Here is a 22,490-nt window from a genome sequence, read left to right as displayed (position 1 = left end):
CATGCTAAAAGTCCCTTAGGTCTAACTGTTCCACTGTTCTGAGCAGTTAGTACAGCAAACTGGATCTGACTTAGAAGGATCTGGAAGCTGCAGAGATGGCAGGCAGCACTAGCTGCTCTTCTAGGGACCCAGGTTTGGTTCCCTCACACTCACATGGAGGCTCCTAATACAGACCACAACTCCAGACCCAGGGGATCCGACACCTCCCCTGACACACAGGGGATCGCAACATCTATGCAAACACAACACCTATGCACAGAAAATATGATGTAAAACAGCTGACATGGGGCTGACGAGATGGCTCAGTAGGTAAAGTGCAAATGTTCTGAGGTCAGCCCAAAACCAACTAAAACAACAGCAGCAGCAACAAAAAGAACAGCATAGAGCATGGTGGTGCACCTATGACCACACTGCTGAAGGCTGGGAAGGGCAGACCTCTGGAGCCTGAGAAACTGCCTGTAACTCCATGTGCAGGAGACTAAAACCCTCTTTTAGCCTTCACAGGCATCCTTACAAATATGTGCATACACATACTGCACGCACATTTGCTCATGTGCGCACACACACACACACACACGAACACGCAGGGACACGCACACACACATACACAAGAACACACACACACACACACACACACACACACACACACACACACACACACACTAAAGAAATAAATAAAAATGGGCAGTGACAGATGGATCTCCGTCAATTCTAGTTCAACATGGCGAGTTCCAGGACCGCCAAGGCTGTTCACTAAGATCCCATCTTCACAAAGAAACAATAATATCTGAAAAACAAAGGCCCCTCTGAACCAAACCAAACCACTGCTCGCTGACTGACACAGAAACATCATTTTTAAATGGATACTTTTTACTCCTTGTCTCTAAAGTCTCATGTTAATATCATAATACAAAATACCGTGACACTGTAAAAGTTCAAGGTCAATAAAAGTTGTAATGTGTTGGAAGTCTAAAGTCTCTTTAACGGTCCAAAGCCACTTAACAGTGGGTGTCTATGAGATAAAAATAAAAAGCAAATTTTATACTTAAATATTCTTGCTGGGTAGGGTGGCACAGGCCTTTAATCCCAGCAGAAAGAGACAGGAGGATTTCTGTGAATTCTGAGACTACAAGGGCCGTGTAAAGAGATTCTGTGTCAAAAAAACAATATTCTTTTTAAAAGTATTCTTATCCCAAGAGAAAGAACTTGGGCATTAAAAAATAATACTAAAATGAATTCACACTTAAGCAAAACTCAAAATCCAGCAGTACAAATTAAAAGTGGATAGTTTAGGGCCAGACAGCCTTCTGGTACACAAAATCCTTGGGCGGTCCACAGCCCTGCCATTCACTGCACACGATTTTCTGCTTCCTTCAGACATTTGCGAATCTGCAGCTCCCATCGATGGTCATCCTACAGTCCCGGCATCTCCAATATCCTGGAGCCTCCATACCACCTGAGGCTTCCCCTTCAGCCTCTCAAGCCGTTCTGCGAAGACCCTGACCCTGCGACCAGGTGCCAAGCCTCGAGTGCTCTCCTTGATTCCCTTCAAAACTAGAACCAGATGACCCTCATAGATTGCCAATTTGGTTTGCAGCACAAGATGTGGCCTGGCCTCAGCTTTGTGACGTCTCTAGGCAGCCTTTCTTATTGTCCTAATGAACCGCAGAAAGTTTCATCTCTCAGTGGAGCAGTTAATGAAGCTGACTCTTCAGCCCCATCCTAAACAGCAAACAGAATCTCAGTCAGAATATCACAGGGGAACCCCAGGCCCAATTCATGGTAAACTCCTTCACCCCTCTCTGAAATCCCAGAAATCAGGCACCCACAGTCCACGGTTCCTATAGTATCACTGTTTTCCAAGCTTCCACTAAAATGGCCCTGGACGTGCTGTAATAGCAAGGTGTTTCCCAGCCTAAGGTCCCAAATTCTCTCACATTTCTCCTAGAACGACGTGGTCAGCTTTTGCATAGCAACAAACCTGTTCCTGATACCAACTTCTGTTCCAGTCAACAAGCTCTCTGATGCAGTGATAATGTGCCTGAAGGATTTAGGGAAGAAAATGCTTATGGGCTTTATGTATCTGACTGTAGTCGTTATTTTTTAATCCATCTCTGTTTTTGCTAGGGTTTCTATTGCTGTGGTGAGACACCATGACCAAAAACAACCAAGTTGGGGAGGAAAGGGCTTGTTTGGCTTACACTTCCACTTGGCTGTACATCACCAAGGGAGTCAGGACAGGAACTCACACACGGACTGCGGTTAGCGTCCTCTGAGTTTCCTTGTTCCTTTAGTAGCTGGAGATGGTAAGATCCACATAGCCTGGGGTTAAGGGACGCAATGAGAGGAAAGTGCCTGGCAAGATGCTTTATAAGACTGTAAAGGGCACACTTAACAGGTCTTCAGTGAACACTCTCACGTCCTGTCATGACTACGTGAGCAGTTCCACAGAAGCCAGTGAGATGTGGAAAAAGTAACAGAGTGACACCAGGTTTGATGGTGAATGTCCACAATCCCAGCACTTGGGCAGCAGAGGCAGAGCACTGAGAGCTTAAAAGGCTATCATCCACGTTACTCATTAACCTTCGATTCTACGTCAACAACAACAACAACAAAATCCGATGCTGGAGAGACAATTCCCTGGGTGAGGAAGGAGGACGGCACTGCCACTGAGCAGGTGACCTGAGTTCAGTTCCTGGGACACGTACTGTGTGTTGTTGGGGGGCGAGGGGTGGAGTGGGAAATGGGATGGTGGGAGGGGAGAACCAACTCCCACAACTTGTCCCTCAACTCCCATACATGCTTTGTAGCATCCCTCAAAATAAATAAATAGGGCTGGAGAGATGGCTCAGTGGTTAAGAGCCCTGTCTGCTCATCCAGAGGTCCTGAGTTCAATTCCCAGCAGTCACATGGTGGCTCACAACCATCTGTAGTGGAATCTGATGCCCTCTTCTGGTGAGTCTGAAGACAGCGACAGTGTACTCCCATATATAAAAGTAAATAAATCTTAAATAGATTAGGAAATGTAATTTAAATATTCTAACAAGAAAAATATCAAAAAAAACTCCAAGACTGAAAACAACTCGAGAAAATACAGGTTAACTAAGAACTCACCTTCTCAAAATCAGCAATGATCCAAAACACAAAACTTCTTTTTCTCACAGGGGTGGGGATTAAACTCAAGCTTTGTGCGTGCTGAGAAAGCTCTCTACAGTGTCACCGCCAGCCTCTCTCTCCCTCCTCTGTCCTTTTCTTTTCTTCTATAACAAAGAGGCTGGCTAGCTCAGGCTGGCCTCAATCTCATAAAGCTCACTTCTCAGACTGCAGAGTGCTGCTGGGGTTACAGCCATGGACCTCCACTCTGGGAGATATGGAACTTTCTGGATGCTAAAATGATGCCACTGTGGACCTCCTGTGTCAGATATTATTCAAAGTGCAGATGTGTAACAAGGTTAGGTGAATGTTAAAGACTGCCTAGCCCCTTCACATGAGACAGACACGACTTATTTCATGTACAAAATCATACATATTTTGTATCATGTTCAGCCTACATATGTAAGGTGAAATTTACTAAATGAAATTTCTGTACAGAACTGGGTTCCAGCCAATTAATGCATCATATATATATATCAGTATATGTACATATATATATTATTTCAATTATATCCAATCAACATATACTTAAGATTTAATATATTGAAATAAAAGTATGTTGGGGGTGATAAATTCTGAAATAAGAACCTTTCCAAATATAGAACATTCAGAGGCTTGAAGAGTTGGTCAGTGGTTAGGAGCGCTGGCTGCTCTTGGGGTTTGATTCCCAGCACCCGCACAGCAGCTCACAACAACAACCATCTGTAACTCCAGTTCCAGGAAACCCAATGTCCTCTCCAGCTTTTGCCAGCACCAGGCAGGCAAGTGGTAAATGCAAGACATATGTGCGGGCAAAACACCCATCTAAAACATACAGGATGTCCAACTGACACGCATACAAATGGCACAGAAGAAGAGCAGAAGTTGGTATTGAATGTTAACAACTTTCTCTACAGTTGATTCAAATGTGAGCTGAGAGAGCACAGGGCAGGGCAAGAGAGTGAACTCATGACCACATGCACGCTAACCACACACTTCACCCCTGAGCTACACACCCAGGTTCAAATCGATTATCAACAGGAACTGACCACAGTAGTCACTGGTCCACAAACCCAGCAGGAATCAGAGGTAAGATGAAGCATTCTTCCTCCAGAGAGTCCCCCAGGAGTGAGGGACAGCCTATCTCATGACAAGTGGACAAGGGCTCTGCTGCAGCCTCACTTGCAGCTCTGGCACAGTGTCAGGCCCACACACTTTTCTTGACTGTGTGACATTTTAGGGGTATGTGGAGAATTATGCATACCTTTCTGTGCATCAGCCTGGCCCTGCTCCTAACAATGCAGAGGCAGTCACACCCCTGGTCTAAAATCACTCAGGGAAAACGTTCATAAGGAAGCTTTGACTTCAGCTACAGGAAGGAGGAGGGACAGAAAGAATCCTAGCAGAGAGAACTCCAAAGCAATGTGTGGTGGTGGTGGTGGTGGTGGTGATAGGGTGTGGGAGAGCCAATAAATGTTCTGTTTCTAATGAAGCTGACCTTTCCTGGTCTATTGAAGAGTTACCTGCGGTCAAAACGTGTCCGCCTCAAACACCTCTTCAGTAGCCACCTTGGCCCTCTGCAGAACTTCTTTGATGACAGTTGTCCCCAGGTCGTGGACAGGCACGGTGGACAGGGCACCACTGAAGGAACCTCTAATGGAATGAGGAAGAGGGAAGGCATCCTGAGGAGCACGGAGCGGGTGGATGGGACCAGATGCAGTGTGGACTTTAAATCAGCGCTTTGCCAAGCCCACGGCTTCCCAGAGCCCGAGGTCAGACCACCAATACCTGCCACCACACGGTCAGAGATGAACAATCATGAATGCACGCGGGCAGTTGGCCGGGTTCTCTGCGCACCTGTAGGGTGCCTCCGGGACACTGACCAATGGAGGAACGAGCCGCCGAGACGGTGACCTCCGGGTCGGAACTTCTGTTCATCCTGCTACTCCACACGCGTCAGCACAGCTCTGGCTGCAGTTGAAGCAAACTTTGCAGAGTTGGAGCTGAGCAGGAGAGGAGCCTAAGGCCTCCCCTACCTGGCCCAGCAAGGCCCTGCCCGCCCCTGCCCGCCCCGCTCCGCCCCTGCCCGCCCCGCTCCGCCCCTACCCGCCCCGCTCCGCCCCTGCCCGCCCCGCTCGGTCCCTCCCTGGCCCTCCCCACCCCTCCCCGCCCCTCTTCAACATTCCTGGCCCCTGCCAGCCCAAGCCCGCCCCTGCTGGCCCCTGCCTGCTCCCTGCTCGCCCCTTCCAGTCCTTGCCTGCACCACCTGGCTACTCCTGGCCACTCCCCGCCCCTGCCCGCCCCTGGCCACCCCTGCCTGGCCCTCCCTGCCACTCCCTGCTACTCCTCGCCACTGGTTGGCCCTGCCAGCCACTGCCCTCCCCTTCCGTCCGTCCCCACTCCTCCCTGCTCCACTCCTCCAAGCTCCCTGCTTAGCAGCTCCCAGGACTCCCATTCTTCCTAAGGAGACCAAGGCTGTGAACAGGGCCACAGTCCACAGTCTTGGGGGCAGGGGGAACGCGGGGTCTTAGGATGTGGCATATGTAGTTTCCAGGTCTGGAGTGGGGTAGGGTCCTGGACTTTCCGGATGTGTAGATTACAAATGGCAGGATCAGCGCGCAGAAGGCTGAGGTGTTGGGAGGAGACACAGGCTGTGGACTTTGAACGCTTCCTTGCAACACACCTGGACTCTTTCTTTGGACCCCCTCGTCGTCTGTTTTGGTGTATTTTCGAAGCAGAGAGGATGACTAAAAGTGTACCTCAGAGTTAGCCGGGACTGGAATGCCCTGGCTAGAATTCCTGAACATGTCACAAGCCATGAGGAGCAGGATGCAGTCTCTGTCAGTTCTCAGGGACTTTGAGATTCCTGCAGGGTGCCGGGGCACTGTCAGGGGACAACCCTGGGGAACTTGGGTGGAAGGAGATCTGAAGACCGTGTCCATGAAAAGACACTGAGGGCTACGTATCGCTGCTGTGTAAAGCACCTGCGGCCAAAGTCACACCTTGTCTGCACTTCTAATTACCTCTACCTTGCTAGAGATGGGTCCTCCCACAAACGGTTCACGTGATCCACAGGATGTGGGCAAGCAAAAAGTTATTTCTGCAGAGGGCACACAACTACAATAAAGACTACTGGCTGTGGTGACGCTGGGCTTCTTGCCCCAGAGCTTGGCAACAGGCAGACACACACACACACACACACACACACACACACACACACACATCCATGTGTATATATACATGCCTTTATATTATTTTTCCCAAAGGGAAAAAACTTACCAAATTTTTTCATGTATATCAATATTTCGGGTTTTTCTTTGAATGCATGTATGTATGTGCACCATGTGTGTTCCTAGCTCCCCAGGTAGGTCAGACAAAGGCACTGGATCCTTGGAATGAAGTTAGGGTGGTTTTGAGTCACCATGTGGAGGCTGGGAACTAACTTAGGTCACAATAATTGATTTTTTTTCTCTTCCTCTCTCTCTCTCTCTCTCTCTCTCTCTCTCCCTCCCTCCCTCCCTCCCTCCCTCCCTCCCTCCCTCCCTGTCAACCATGACTTCATAATGTAACCCTTAGCTGACCTATATATAAGTCACTATGTAGGTCAGGTTGGCCTGGAATTTAAGAGACCCACTTGCTTCTATTCCTTGAATGCTGGGATTAAAGCTGGGCACCACCATGACAGGCTTTAGCCTTACACTGTCATTACAAAATTGCCTAACTCCAGGCAAAGTGCAAGTGTAACTTTAGAAAGCAGATGAAACCTTGGGCACATACTATATCTAAGAAAAAACGCTGACCAAGAAGGGCTTTTTGCCAGGTGAGGTCTTTTCTAATTAAAGAGGAAACATCTTTGGTCACATTTGTCTTGTAATGTTCCATTTACATCTTCCTTTTGCAGACTCCCTCTGGCTATTCTCCCCACACCCCACTCCCTCCCTCACAGGCAGGCTGTAGGACTCCAGGGTTCTGAAAGGACAGCCATTCTGCTTTGCTTCTGCAGCTTCCTGCCTTTCCACTTCCTCTCTCTGGCCACTCCTCAGTCCCCCTTGTGGGCTTACTCTGTCCCTTACCCAATTCTGCAGCAGCTCCCAGGGAAACATCATTCCACCCCATCCCTTCAGTAACCACCCATCATGCTGACAACTCTGAAATCCTTTTACTCAACCTGCTTGTCTATGAGCAGGCTCATCCTCTCTATTTAAACTTCCTAGGACTGGAGTTCAATTCCCAGCACCCAGCACTGGCTTACAACCGCCTGTAATCTCTGGCTCCAGGAGCAGCCATTACCCTGGCTTTGTCAGGCACCTTTTCACATGGAGCCTACCCCACCATTTAAATAAAAACGGGGCTGAGAGATTCCTCAGTAGTTGAGTACTAGTTTGTTGGGCCCTACCCTGTGTGGTGTTTCCCTCCCCCCTCGCTGAGCCTTTTAGCCTGCTATAGCAAGAAGTTGTTCACAGCCTTGGGAGCTGCTCTTAGCCCCTGATTTGGGGCTGGGATTTCCATGGCCCCCTTCTTCCCCACCGAGCCTTCCAGCTTGTTGTCTAAGAAGTTGTTTATGCCCCTGATTGGGCCTGGGACTTTCCACCACACCGACTTTTCCTGTTTTCCTGGTTAGGGATTTGCACCTGCCTTGTTGTTTTCCATGGCTTTTGCCTCTGGTATATAAGGAGATCTCAGTAAAGCGTTTGTGGCACTCTCTGAAAACGGGTGACCCGTGTTATGTGTTTCCTTTCAACCCGCAGAACTACGCCCGATATTCACACACTGGCGGCTCAGGCACCTACACTAGTTGTTCTTGTAGAGGACCTGGGTTCAGTCCTAGCACCCACATGGTGGCTCACAAGTCTGTTCCAGGGAATTTCCAATTGCATTGTTGCCAATGTGCATATACTAACAGTGGAACACATCTGCTTATTTCTGTTAAATATTTGTAAAACTGTATTGCATGTTCCTGAGGTAGAGGCACATGTTCCTGATGTGTAGCCCTGGCCCTCCAGGGACTGACAAGACTTCTTTTCATTAACTACATGCTATGCAGTGACACATCTGTCTATGCAGGTTTGTGCACACTGTGTTGTCTGTAGTCCTGTTAGGGATGCCCCTGTTCTGACTCCAGATGCTGGGACATTACTTGGGTAGGAACTTTCTACTCCCTGGTGCTCTTAGGGGATTGCTGATGTTTATTTGTCCTGTCACCCGACCAGTCATTCATATGTGATACATGGCTTCAATAACTGACTTCTGCAATGTCTCTCTTATAGTTTGCTTATGATTTCCACAGCACATGTGACTACCCCCTTGCAGGTTCATCTGAGTAACATACGGCTTATCAGAAATGATCCCAAAGTGACTTCTCAGTAACATGCTGCACACTAAGGCTTCTCTGTTGAAGCTGGCTGTCCTTACCACATCCTAAGCTCTGGCTTTGTTTCTCTTTTCATGATCAAACTCACTGATGAGAAGCAGTGCAAGGGAGGGAAGAGTTTATTTGGCTTTCAATTCCAGTCACAGTTCATCATTTTGGGGAAGCCAAGGTAGACGTTTGAAGCAAGTACTGTCGCTCTGGTCAAGCGGAGAAACAAATGCAGGGAAGGTGCTTGCTGCTCACTTTCCAACACCCAGAGGCACACTGGTTGGGACGGGCAATCTTCTGACTAGAATAGCTAGAATACCTACCCCACCACCTCAGCTTAGAAGAGGTCACTGAATCCAATTTCCACTACAGGATTGGTCTTGGTTTGATCAATGGGAAACCACAAGACAACAAGCAAGCAGGGGTGTTTGAGCGAAGAGCCTGAAGTTCAAACCAGAAGCCACATCCCCATTCCTTGAATGGATCATTTCAGGACCCTGCATAAGGGCGCATGCGTTTAATTCAAGTACTCAGGCAGCACAGAAAGGTGGATCTCTGGGAGTTCAAAGCCAACCTCATCTACAAAACGATTTTCAGGCTATATGATGACACCCTGACTCAAAAACAAACAAACAAACAAACAAAGCAATGGTCAGAGAAAACTATACCCAGAAAGCAAAGACAATAAACATGGAAATAATGAAACTGTCGTTCACTCTGGAGCCCTTGATGACTGACTGGATTTCCCTGTTTTAACAGTGTCAAGTGCAGTGTCTCAACGTCTTAGCCTTGGGTGTCTCACACTAAAGTACAGCAAGCTGTCGACCTGGGTTCCTGTCCTCAGGTTGGTCCTCTGGTCTCACATTCTGTTTAGTGTTTTAATGAGAACTGTATCAAATAGTAACAAAATAGTAACAAAATTATGCTGCAGTTGCTGGAGACATGGTTCACTGTTAACAACACTTGATGCTCTATCATGAGGACCAAACCTCAGATCCCATGCTCACCTGTAACTCAGGCCTATGTTATCACACACCCTCTTGTGGCCTCCATGGGTACAAATGTGTGTGTGTGTGTGCACACAGACACAATGTTAATTTAAATGAAGAAAATATGTACATAATATACTCCTCAAAGACACACCTCTTGTAGGAAACTGCCTCTGTGAGGCTGGGTGTTCCATGGTGGCCTGTGGCTCTAAGGCAGCCTGTACAGTGATTCCTCAGCAGGACCACTGTCAGTATGGAGGGCTCCTTCATGTGCCCTGCAACACAGTTCCCTCAGTGAACTGATTCCATTCAAAAGGTGGCTGATGTTCTCTAGGCAGATGTGGGGACACACACAACACGCGTGCTTGTGCATGCACACGTGAGCGCAAACACACACACACACACAAACACACAACCCTACCTATAATAGCAACACTTTAGAAGCTCAGGTAGGGAAGTTTTCTACACTAAGGCTAACCTGGGCTATAGAGCAACCCTCAGCCTCAAAACCAAAAGAATGCATGCTAAAAGTCCCTTAGGTCTAACTGTTCCACTGTTCTGAGCAGTTAGTACAGCAAACTGGATCTGACTTAGAAGGATCTGGAAGCTGCAGAGATGGCAGGCAGCACTAGCTGCTCTTCTAGGGACCCAGGTTTGGTTCCCTCACACTCACATGGAGGCTCCTAATACAGACCACAACTCCAGACCCAGGGGATCCGACACCTCCACTGACACACAGGGGATCGCAACATCTATGCAAACACAACACCTATGCACAGAAAATATGATGTAAAACAGCTGACATGGGGCTGACGAGATGGCTCAGTAGGTAAAGTGCAAATGTTCTGAGGTCAGCCCAAAACCAACTAAAACAACAGCAGCAGCAACAAAAAGAACAGCACAGAGCATGGTGGTGCACCTATGACCACACTGCTGAAGGCTGGGAAGGGCAGACCTCTGGAGCCTGAGAAACTGCCTGTAACTCCATGTGCAGGAGACTTAAAACCCTCTTTTCGCCTTCACAGGCATCCTTACAAATATGTGCATACACATACTGCACGCACATTTGCTCATGTGCACACACACACACACACACACACACACGAAAACGCAGGGACACGCACACACACATACACAAGAACACACACACACACACACACACACACACACACACACACACTAAAGAAATAAATAAAAATGGGCAGTGACAGCTGGATCTCCGTCAATTCTAGTTCAACATGGCGAGTTCCAGGACAGCCAAGGCTGTTCACTAAGTTCCCATCTTCACAAAGAAACAATAATATCTGAAAAACAAAGGCCCCTCTGAACCAAACCAAACCACTGCTCGCTGACTGACACAGAAACATCATTTTTAAACGGATACTTTTTACTCCTTGTCTCTAAAGTCTCATGTTAATATCATAATATAAAATACCGTGACACTGTAAAAGTTCAAGGTCAATAAAAGTTGTAGTGTGTTGGAAGTCTAAAGTCTCTTTAACAGTCCAAAGCCACTTAACAGTGGGTGTCTATGAGATAAAAATAAAAAGCAAATTTTATACTTAAATATTCTTGCTGGGTAGGGTGGCACAGGCCTTTAATCCCAGCAGAAAGAGACAGGAGGATTTCTGTGAATTCTGAGACTACAAGGGCCGTGTAAAGAGATTCTGTGTCAAAAAAACAATATTCTTTTTAAAAGTATTCTTATCCCAAGAGAAAGAACTTGGGCATTAAAAAATAATACTAAAATGAATTCACACTTAAGCAAAACTCAAAATCCAGCAGTACAAATTAAAAGTGGATAGTTTAGGGCCAGACAGCCTTCTGGTACACAAAATCCTTGGGCGGTCCACAGCCCTGCCATTCACTGCACACGATTTTCTGCTTCCTTCAGACATTTGCGAATCTGCAGCTCCCATCGATGGTCATCCTACAGTCCCGGCATCTCCAATATCCTGGAGCCTCCATACCACCTGAGGCTTCCCCTTCAGCCTCTCAAGCCGTTCTGCGAAGACCCTGACCCTGCGACCAGGTGCCAAGCCTCGAGTGCTCTCCTTGATTCCCTTCAAAACTAGAACCAGATGACCCTCATAGATTGCCAATTTGGTTTGCAGCACAAGATGTGGCCTGGCCTCAGCTTTGTGACGTCTCTAGGCAGCCTTTCTTATTTTCCTAATGAACCGCAGAAAGTTTCATCTCTCAGTGGAGCAGTTAATGAAGCTGACTCTTCAGCCCCATCCTAAACAGCAAACAGAATCTCAGTCAGAATATCACAGGGGAACCCCAGGCCCAATTCATGGTAAACTCCTTCACCCCTCTCTGAAATCCCAGAAATCAGGCACCCACAGTCCACGGTTCCTATAGTATCACTGTTTTCCAAGCTTCCACTAAAATGGCCTTGGACGTGCTGTAATAGCAAGGTGTTTCCCAGCCTAAGGTCCCAAACTCTCTCACATTTCTCCTAGAACGACGTGGTCAGCTTTTGCACAGCAACAAACCTGTTCCTGATACCAACTTCTGTTCCAGTCAACAAGCTCTCTGATGCAGTGATAATGTGCCTGAAGGATTTAGGGAAGAAAATGCTTATGGGCTTTATGTATCTGACTGTAGTCGTTATTTTTTAATCCATCTCTGTTTTTGCTAGGGTTTCTATTGCTGTGGTGAGACACCATGACCAAAAACAACCAAGTTGGGGAGGAAAGGGCTTGTTTGGCTTACACTTCCACTTGGCTGTACATCACCAAGGGAGTCAGGACAGGAACTCACACACGGACTGCGGTTAGCGACCTCTGAGTTTCCTTGTTCCGTTAGTAGCTGGAGATGGTAAGATCCACATAGCCTGGGGTTAAGGGACGCAATGAGAGGAAAGTGCCTGGCAAGATGCTTTATAAGACTGTAAAGGACACGCTTAACGGGTCTTCAGTGAACACTCTCACGTCCTGTCATGACTACGTGAGCAGTTCCACAGAAGCCAGGGAGATGTGGAAAAAGTAACAGAGTGACACCAGGTTTGATGGTGAATGTCCACAATCCCAGCACTTGGGCAGCAGAGGCAGAGCACTGAGAGCTTAAAAGGCTATCATCCACGTTACTCATTAACCTTCGATTCTACGTCAACAACAACAACAACAACAACAAAATCCTATGCTGGAGAGACAACTCCCTGGGTGAGGAAGGAGGACGGCACTGCCACTGAGTAGGTGACCTGAGTTCAGTTCCGGGACACGTACTGTGTGTTGTTGGGGGCGAGGGGTGGAGTGGGAAGTGGGATGGTGGGAGGGGAGAACCAACTCCCACAACTTGTCCTTCAACTCCCATACACGCTTTGTAGCATCCCTCAAAAAAAATAAATAAGGCTGGAGAGATGGCTCAGTGGTTAAGAGCACTGACTGCTCATCCAGAGGTCCTGAGTTCAATTCCCAGCAACCACATGGTGGCTCACAACCATCTGTAGTGGGATCTGATGCCCTCTTCTGGTGTGTCTGAGGACAGCGACAATGTACTCACATATATAAAAGTAAATAAATCTTAAATAGATTAGTAAATGTAGTTTAAATATTCTAACAAGAAAAATATCAAAAGCAAACTCCAAGACTGAAAACAATACGAGAAAATACAGGTTAACTAAGAACTCACCTTCTCAAAATCAGCAATGATCCAAAACACAAAACTTCTTTTTCTCTCAGGGGTGGGGATTAAACTCAAGCTTTGTGTGTGCTGAGAAAGCTCTCTACAGTGTCACCGCCAGCCTCTCTCTCCCTCCTCTGTCCTTTTCTTTTCTTCTATAACAAAGAGGCTGGCTAGCTCAGGCTGGCCTCAATCTCATAAAGCTCACTTCTCAGACTGCAGAGTGCTGGGGTTACAGCCATGGACCTCCATTCTGGGAGATATGGAACTTTCTGGACGCTAAAATGATGCCACTGTGGACCTCCTGTGTCAGATATTATTCAAAGTGCAGATGTGTAACAAGGTTAGGTGAATGTTAAAGACTGCCTAGCCCCTTCACATGAGACAGACACGACTTATTTCATGTACAAAATCATACATATTTTGTATCATGTTCAGCCTACATATGTAAGGTGAAATTTACTAAATGAAATTTCTGTACAGAACTGGGTTCCAGCCAATTAATGCATCATATATATATATATATATATATATATATATGTATATGTATATGTATATATACATATATATATTATTTCAATTATGTCCAATCAACATATACTTAAGATTTAATATATTGAAATAAAAGTATGTTGGGGGTTATAAATTCTGAAATAAGAACCTTTCCAAATATAGAACATTCAGAGGCTTGAAGAGTTGGTCAGTGGTTAGGAGCGCTGGCTGTTCTTGGGGTTTGATTCCCAGCACCCGCACAGCAGCTCACAGCAACAACCATCTGTAACTCCAGTTCCAGGAAACCCAATGTCCTCTCCAGCTTTTGCCAGCACCAGGCAGGCAAGTGGTAAATGCAAGACATATGTGCAGGCAAAACACCCTTCTAATACATACAGGATACCCAACTGACACGCATACAAATGGTCTCGGACAGAGGAAGAGCAGAAGTTGGTATTGAATGTTAACAATTTTCTCTACAGTTGATTCACATGTGTGCTGAGAGAGCACTGGGCAGGGCAAGAGAGTGCACTCGTGACCACATGTACGCTAACCACACACTTCACCCCTGAGCTACACACCCAGGTCCCAAATCGATTATCAACACGAACTGACCACAGTAGTCACTGGTCCACAAACCCAGCAGGAATCAGAGGTAAGATGACTACCAATACCTGCCACCACATGGTGACAGATGAACCATCCTGAATGCAAGCGGGCAGTTGGCCAGGTTCTCTGCGCACCTGTAGGGTGCCTTCGGGACACCGACCTATGGAGGTACGAGCCACCGTGACGGTGACCACCGGTTCGGATCTTCTGTTCATCCTGCTACTCCACATGAGTCTGCCCAGCCCTGGCTGCACCTGCAGGCCCTTGTTGACCCCTGCCGGCCCCTGCCCGGCCTTCCCCGCCCCTCCCCGCCCCTGCCCGCCCATCCCGGACCGCTGCCCGCCCTTCCCCGCCCCCTGCCCGCCCCTGCCCGCCCATCCTGGACCCCTGCCCGCCCTTCCCCGCCCCTCCCCGCCCCCTGCCCGCTCTTCCCCGCCCCTTTCCGCCCCTGCCCGCCCATTCCCGACCTCTGCCCGCCCCTGCCGGCCCCTGCCGGCCCCTGCCCTCCCCTGCCAGGCCCTCCCCTGCCACTCCCCGCCCATGCCCGCCCCTGCCCTCTGGTCCCTGCTTTTCCCTACTCCTCCCTGCTTCTTCCAGCTCCTGGCTTAGCAGCTCCCAGGACTCCCATTCTTCCTAAAGAGACCAAGGCTGTGAACAGGGTCCACAGTCCCCAGTCTTGGGGGCACGGGGGACGCGGGGTCTTACGATGTGGCATATGTAGTTTCCAGGTCTGGAGTGGGGTAGGGTCCTGGACGTTCCGGATGTGTAGATTACAAAGGGCAGGATCAGCGCGCAGAAGGCTGAGGTGTTGGGAGGAGACACAGGCTGTGGACTTTGAACGCTTCCTTGCAACACACCTGGACTCTCTCTTTGGACCCCCTCGTCGTCTGTTTTGGTGTATTTTCGAAGCAGAGAGGATGACTAAAAGTGTACCTCAGAGTTACCCCGGACTGGAATGCTCTGGCTAGAATTGCTGAACATGTCACAAGCCAGAAGGAGCAGGATACAGTGTCTGTCAGGTCTCAGGGACTTTGAGATTCCTGCAGGGTGCCGGGGCACCGTCAGGGGACAACCCTGGGGAACTTGGGTGGAAGGAGATCTGAAGACCGTGTCCATGAAAGGACATTGAGGGCTACCGATCGCTGCTGTGTAAAACACCTGCGGCCAAAGTCACACCTTGTCTGCACTTCTAATTACCTCTACCTTGCTAGAGATGGGTCCTCCCACAAACGGTTCACGTGATCCACAGGATGTGGGCAAGCAAAAAGTTATTTCTGCAGAGGGCACACAACTACAATAAAGACTACTGGCTGTGGTGACGCTGGGCTTCTTGCCCCAGAGCTTGGCAACACGCAGAGACACACACACACACACACACACACACACACACATCCATGTGTATATATACATGCCTTTATATTATTTTTCCCAAAGGGAAAAAACTTACCAAATTTTTTCATGTATATCAATATTTCGGGTTTTTCTTTGAATGCATGTATGTATGTGCACCATGTGTGTTCCTAGCTCCCCAGGTAGGTCAGACAAAGGCACTGGATCCTTGGAATGAAGTTAGGGTGGTTTTGAGTCACCATGTGGAGGCTGGGAACTAACTTAGGTCACAATAATTTATTTTTTTCTCTTCCTTTCTCTCTCTCTCTCTCTCTCTCTCTCTCTCTCTCTCTCTCTCTCCCTCCCTCCCTCCCTCCCTCCCTCCCTCCCTGTCAACCATGACTTTATAATGTAACCCTTAGCTGACCTATATATAAGTCACTATGTAGGTCAGGTTGGCCTGGAATTTAAGAGACCCACTTGCTTCTATTCCTTGAATGCTGGGATTAAAGCTGGGCACCACCATGACAGGCTTTAGCCTTACACTGTCATTACAAAATTGCCTAACTCCAGGCAAAGTGGAAGTGTAACTTTAGAAAGCAGATGAAACCTTGGGCACATACTATATCTAAGAAAAAACGCTGACCAAGAAGGGCTTTTTGCCAGGTGAGGTCTTTTCTAATTAAAGAGGAAACATCCTTGGTCTCATTTGTCTTGTAATGTTCCATTTACATCTTCCTTTTGCAGACTCCCTCTGGCTATTCTCCCCACACCCCACTCCCTCCCTCACAGGCAGGCTGTAGGACTCCAGGGTTCTGAAAGGACAGCCATTCTGCTTTGCTTCTGCAGCTTCCTGCCTTTCCACTTCCTCTCTCTGGCCACTCCTCAGTCCCCCTTGTGGGCTTACTCTGTCCCTTACCCAATTCTGCAGCAGCTCCCAGGGAAACATCATTCCACCCCATCCCTTCAGTAACCACCCATCATGCTGACAACTCTGAAATCCTTTTACTCAACCTGCTTGTCTATGAGCAGGCTCATCCTCTCTATTTAAACTTCCTAGGACTGGAGTTCAATTCCCAGCACCCAGCACTGGCTTACAACCGCCTGTAATCTCTGGCTCCAGGAGCAGCCATTACCCTGGCTTTGTCAGGCACCTTTTCACATGGAGCCTACCCCACCATTTAAATAAAAACGGGGCTGAGAGATTCCTCAGTAGTTGAGTACTAGTTTGTTGGGCCCTACCCTGTGTGGTGTTTCCCTCCCCCCTCGCTGAGCCTTTTAGCCTGCTATAGCAAGAAGTTGTTCACAGCCTTGGGAGCTGCTCTTAGCCCCTGATTTGGGGCTGGGATTTCCATGGCCCCCTTCTTCCCCACCGAGCCTTCCAGCTTGTTGTCTAAGAAGTTGTTTATGCCCCTGATTGGGCCTGGGACTTTCCACCACACCGACTTTTCCTGTTTTCCTGGTTAGGGATTTGCACCTGCCTTGTTGTTTTCCATGGCTTTTGCCTCTGGTATATAAGGAGATCTCAGTAAAGCATTTGTGGCACTCTCTGAAAACGGGTGACCCGTGTTATGTGTTTCCTTTCAACACGCAGAACTACGCCCGATATTCACACACTGGCGGCTCAGGCACCTACACTAGTTGTCCTTGTAGAGGACCTGGGTTCAGTCCTAGCACCCACATGGTGGCTCACAAGTCTGTTCCAGGGAATTTCCAATTGCATTGTTGCCAATGTGCATATACTAACAGTGGAACACATCTGCTTATTTCTGTTAAATATTTGTATTACTGTATTGCATGTTCCTGAGGTAGAGGCACATGTTCCTGATGTGTAGCCCTGGCCCTCCAGGGACTGACAAGACTTCTTTTCATTAACTACATGCTATGCAGTGACACATCTGTCTATGCAGGTTTGTGCACACTGTGTTGTCTGTAGTCCTGTTAGGGATGCCCCTGTTCTGACTCCAGATGCTGGGACATTATTTGGGTAGGAACTTTCTACTCCCTGGTGCTCTTAGGGGATTGCTGATGTTTATTTGTCCTGTCACCCGACCAGTCATGCAGATGTGACACATGGCTTCAATAACTGACTTCTGCAATGTCTCTCTTATAGTTTGCTTATGATTTCCACAGCACATGTGACTACCCCCTTGCAGGTTCATCTGAGTAACATACGGCTTATCAGAAATGATCCCAAAGTGACTTCTCAGTAACATGCTGCACACTAAGGCTTCTCTGTTGAAGCTGGCTGTCCTTACCACATCCTAAGCTCTGGCTTTGTTTCTCTTTTCATGATCAAACTCACTGATGAGAAGCAGTGCAAGGGAGGGAAGAGTTTATTTGGCTTTCAATTCCAGTCACAGTTCATCATTTTGGGGAAGCCAAGGTAGACGTTTGAAGCAAGTACTGTCGCTCTGGTCAAGCGGAGAAACAAATGCAGGGAAGGTGCTTGCTGCTCACTTTCCAACACCCAGAGGCACACTGGTTGGGACGGGCAATCTTCTGACTAGAATAGCTAGAATACCTACCCCACCACCTCAGCTTAGAAGAGGTCACTGAATCCAATTTCCACTACAGGATTGGTCTTGGTTTGATCAATGGGAAACCACAAAACAACAAGCAAGCAGGGGTGTTTGAGCGAAGAGCCTGAAGTTCAAACCAGAAGCCACATCCCCATTCCTTGAATGGATCATTTCAGGACCCTGCATAAGGGCGCATGCGTTTAATTCAAGTACTCAGGCAGCACAGAAAGGTGGATCTCTGGGAGTTCAAAGCCAACCTCATCTACAAAACGATTTTCAGGCTATATGATGACACCCTGACTCAAAAACAAACAAACAAACAAAGCAATGGTCAGAGAAAACTATACCCAGAAAGCAAAGACAATAAACATGGAAATTATGAAACTGTCGTTCACTCTGGAGCCCTTGATGACTGACTGGATTTCCCTGTTTTAACAGTGTCAAGTGCAATGTCTCAACGTCTTAGCCTTGGGTGTCTCACACTAAAGTACAGCAAGCTGTCGACCTGGGTTCCTGTCCTCAGGTTGGTCCTCTGGTCTCACATTCTGTTTAGTGTTTTAATGAGAACTGTATCAAATAGTAACAAAATAGTAACAAAATTATGCTGCAGTTGCTGGAGACATGGTTCACTGTTAACAACACTTGATGCTCTATCAGGAGGACCAAACCTCAGATCACATGCTCACCTGTAACTCAGGCCTATGTTATCACACACCCTCTTGTGGCCTCCATGGGTACAAATGTGTGCGTGTGTGTGCAAACAGACACAATGTTAATTTAAATGAAGAAAATATGTACATAATATACTCCTCAAAGACACACCTCTTGTAGGAAACTGCCTCTGTGAGGCTGGGTGTTCCATGGTGGCCTGTGGCTCTAAGGCAGCCTGTACAGTGATTCCTCAGCAGGACCACTGTCAGTATGGAGGGCTCCTTCATGTGCCCTTCAACACACAGTTCCCTCAGCGAACTGATTCCATTCAAAAGTTGGCTGATGTTCTCTAGGCAGATGTGGGGACACACACAACACGCGTGCTTGTGCATGCACACGTGAGCGCAAACCCACACACACACAAACACACAACCCTACCTATAATAGCAACACTTTAGAAGCTCAGGTAGGGAAGTTTTCTACACTAAGGCTAACCTGGGCTATAGAGCAACCCTCAGCCTCAAAACCAAAAGAATGCATGCTAAAAGTCCCTTAGGTCTAACTGTTCCACTGTTATGTGCAGTTAATACAGCACACTGGATCTGACTTAGAAGGATCTGGAAGCTGCAGAGATGGCAGGCAGCACTAGCTGCTCTTCTAGGGACCCAGGTTTGGTTCCCTCACACTCACATGGAGGCTCCTAATACAGACCACAACTCCAGACCCAGGGGATCCGACACCTCCCCTGACACACAGGGGATCGCAACATCTATGCAAACACAACACCTATGCACAGAAAATATGATGTAAAACAGCTGACATGGGGCTGACGAGATGGCTCAGTAGGTAAAGTGCAAATGTTCTGAGGTCAGCCCAAAACCAACTAAAACAACAGCAGCAACAAAAAGAACAGCATAGAGCATGGTGGACAAGGGCTCTGCTGCAGCCTCACTTGCAGCTCTGGCACAGTGTCAGGCCCACACACTTTTCTCGACTGTGTGACATTTTAGGGGTATGTGCAGAATTATACATACTTTCCCGTGCATCAGGCTGGCCCTGCTCCTAACAATGCAAAGGCGGTCACACCCCTGGTCTAAAATCACTCAGGAAAACGTTCATAAGGAAGCTTTGACCTCAGCTACAGGAAGGAGGAGGGACAGAAAGAATCCTAGCACAGGGAACTCCAAAACAGTGTGGTGGTGGTGGTGGTGGTGGTGGTGGTGGTGGTGATAGGGTGTGGGAGAGCAAATAAATGTTCTGTTTCTAATGAACCAGACCTGTCCTGGGCTATTGAAGAGTCACCTGCGGTCAAAACGTGTCCAAATATGACCTCGGACACCTCTTCCGGAGCCACCTTGGCCCTCTGCAGGACTTCTTTGATGACAGTTGTCCCCAGGTCGTGGACAGGCACGGTGGACAGGGCACCACTGAAGGAACCTATAATGGAGTGGGGAAGAGGGAAGGCATCTGAACCAAAAGTTCCCCTGAGGACCACGGAGGGGGACGATGGGACCAGATGCAGTGTGGACTTTAAATCAGCGCTGTGCCAAGCCCAGGGCTGCCCAGAGCCTGATTTCAGAACACCAATACCTTCCACCACACAGTGACAGATGAACCATCATGATTGCAAGCGCGCAGTTGGCCGGGTTCTCTGTGCACCTGTAGGGTGCCTCCGGGACACTGACCTTTTGCGGTTCGAGCAGCTGAGACGATGTTTACCTGGTCGGAACTTCTGTTCATCCTGCTACTCCACAGGCATCTGCACAGCTCTGGCTGTACTTGAAGTTAACTTTGCAGAGTTGGAGCTGAGCAGGAGAGGAGCCATAGGCAGCCCCTGCCCTCCTCTGCTGGCCCCCTGCCCGCCCCTGCCGGCCCCCTCCCGCCACCGCCCCGCTCCCTCCCTCCCCTCCCCGCCCCTTCCCCCCCTTCCCGCCCCTTCCCGCCCCTCCCTGCCCATGCCGGGTCCTCTCTGCCCCACTCTGCTCGCTCCACGCCCCTCCCCGCCCATCCCGCCCCTGCCCGCCCCTGTCAGCACCTCTCAGCCACTCCCCGCTACTCCTGCCCCTGGCCGCCCCTTCCCCCCACTGCCCTCCCCTCCTAGCCCTCCCCACACCTCCCCACTCCTCCCAGCTCCCTGCTTAGCAACTCCCAGGACTCCCACTCTTCCTAGGGAGAGTTAGGCTGTGAACAGGGTGTCCACAGACTGGTGGGAGGGGGAGCGCGGGGTCTTAGGATGTTGCATAAATCATTTAGACGTCCGGGGTTGGGTGGGTCCTGGAGGTTCCGGATGTGTAGATTACAAAGTGCACGATCACTGCGCAGAAGGCTGAGGTGTTGGGAGGAGACACAGGCTGTGGACTTTGAACGCTTCCTTGCAACACACCTGGACTCTCTCTTTGGACCCCCTCGTCGTCTGTTTTGGTGTATTTTCGAAGCAGAGAGGATGACTAAAAGAGCCCCTCAGAGTTAGCCGGGACTGGAATGCCCTGGCTAGAATTCCTGAACATGTCACAAGCCAGAAGGAGCAGGATGCAGTGTCTGTCAGTTCTCAGGGACTTTGAGATTCCTGCAGGGTGCCGGGGCACTGTCAGGGGACACCACTGGGGAACGTGGGTGGAAGGAGATCTGAAGACCGTGTCCATGAAAGGACACTGAGGGCTCCGGATTGCTGCTGTGTAAAACACCTGCGGCCAAAGTCACACCTTGTCTGCACTTCTAATTACCTCTACCTTGCTAGAAATGGGTCCTCCCACAAACGGTTCACGTGATCCACAGGATGTGGGCATGCAAAAAGTTATTCCTGTAGAGGGCACACAACTACAGTAAAGACTACTGGCTGTGGTGACGCTGGGCTTTTTTTTTTTTTTTTTTTTTAATCTTTATTGACTTTAGTATTTCTTATTTACATTTCGATTGTTATCCCCTTTCCTGGTTTCCGGGTCAACATCCTCCCATTCTATATTGGTGTTCCCCTCCCCCCAACAATCACATTCACTGGGGGTTCAGTCTTAGTAGGACCCAGGGCTTCCCCCTCCACTGGTGCTCTTACTTGGCTATTCATTGCTACATATGAGGTTGGAGCCCAGTGTCAGTCCATGTATAGTCTTTAGGTAGTGGCTTAGTCCCTGAAGCTCTGGTTGCTTGGCATTGTTGTTCATATGGGGTCCTGAGCCCCTTCAAGCTCTTTCAGTCCTTTCTCTGATTCCTTCAACAGGGGTCCCGTTCTCAGTTCAGTGGTTTTCTGCTGGCATTCGCCTCTGTATTTGCTGTATTCTGGCTCTGTCTCTCAGGAGAGATCTACATCCGGTTCCTGTCGGCCTGCACTTCTTTGCTTCATATATCTTATTAAATGGGTGGCTGTATAAGTATGGGCCACATGTGTGGCAGACTCTGAATGGGTGTTCCTTCTGCCTCTGTTTTAAACTTTGCCTTCCAATTCCCTGAGAAGGGTATTCTTGTTCCCCTTTTAAAGAAGGAGTGAAGCATTCCTATTTTGGTCATCCCTCTTGAGTTTCATGTGTTCTGTGCATCTTGGGCAATTCAAGCATTTGGGCTAATAGCCACTTATCAGTGAGTACATATCATGTGTGTTTTTCTTTGATTGGGTTACCTCACTCAGGATGATATTTTCCAGTTCCATCCATTTGCCTATGAATTTAATAAAGTCATTGTTTTTGATGACGCTGGGCCTTTTACCCAAGAGCTTGGCCACACACACACACACACACATACACGTACATATATATGTGTATATATACATGAATATATATTATTTTTCCC

General features: G+C 48.4%; 1 protein-coding gene across 2 annotated transcripts in view; it reads right to left on the bottom strand.

The window, feature by feature from the left end:
* The window catches only part of Acat2l1 (acetyl-CoA acetyltransferase 2-like 1), a 35,366-nt gene extending 30,169 nt beyond the window's left edge, over window positions 1-5,197 (bottom strand). Inside the window, exons 1-2 of one of the 2 annotated variants that reach the window (XM_063276877.1) lie at window positions 4,921-5,197; window positions 4,656-4,785 (exon numbers count right to left, since the gene is read on the bottom strand). The gene's annotated coding sequence lies outside the window, so the exon portion shown is untranslated. The remainder of the gene's footprint in view (window positions 1-4,655; window positions 4,786-4,920) is intronic. The other variant, XM_063276883.1, reaches the window with a different exon arrangement.
* Window positions 5,198-22,490: the final 17,293 nt, after the last annotated feature.

This window comes from Rattus norvegicus, chromosome 1, assembly GCF_036323735.1.
Source record: "Rattus norvegicus strain BN/NHsdMcwi chromosome 1, GRCr8, whole genome shotgun sequence".
In the NCBI taxonomy this organism is placed as follows: Eukaryota; Metazoa; Chordata; class Mammalia; order Rodentia; family Muridae; genus Rattus; species Rattus norvegicus.
Note: the sequence above shows the minus strand (reverse complement) of the source record. Positions and strands in the feature narration are given on the sequence as shown.